Genomic DNA, 623 nt, shown 5'->3' on the forward strand with positions numbered 1-623 from the left:
GGGCCCGGCCGGGCCGGCCCCCGCCCCCCCACAGCCGGCGCTGCCTGAACCCGGGCCCGGGGGTGGCAGGAGAGGCCACGGCATGGGAGCGGGGCAGAGGGGCCCGGGCTGGAGGGCAGTGGGGCTGACTCTGGACCCAGCCCGGTCTCAGCCTCCAGGCCCGTCTCCCCCGGGGGCTCCATCCCTGCGCTGGGCCTGGGCCCAGGCTGTCAGCGCGGCGCTGGGGTGGGTCCTGGCCAACATCAGCTGCACCCAGGCAGTGCGGGGGGGAAGAGCCCTGGGATGGGACGGCAGGCGCCAGCGGGTCCTGGGGAGGCCTCTCTGCTCCTCCAGGGGCCCGTCCCTGCCAGGGACCTGCCTCCGCTCTGCCTTTGGGGCACCCCTGACCCCTTCCCTGCACGGGATCAGGGGCCCGGCGAGACCCCAGGGCAGCTTGCCCCACGCCCAGCTCTGGGCCCACAGCCCGCGGCCAGGCAACACGGCGCCCGGCCTGCTGCAGGGACAGGGGTCTGGCTGGGGGCCAGGCCTGGCGGGGCAAGGCCTCTTGCCCCACAGCTGCCCGGTCCCAGCCTTGCCCCTCGCACCCCCCCCCTCCCCTGCCCTGACCACTGTACCTCACTGCC

Source organism: Alligator sinensis, unplaced genomic scaffold (genome assembly GCF_000455745.1).
Source record: "Alligator sinensis unplaced genomic scaffold, ASM45574v1 scaffold1660_1, whole genome shotgun sequence".
Lineage (NCBI taxonomy): Eukaryota > Metazoa > Chordata > Crocodylia > Alligatoridae > Alligator > Alligator sinensis.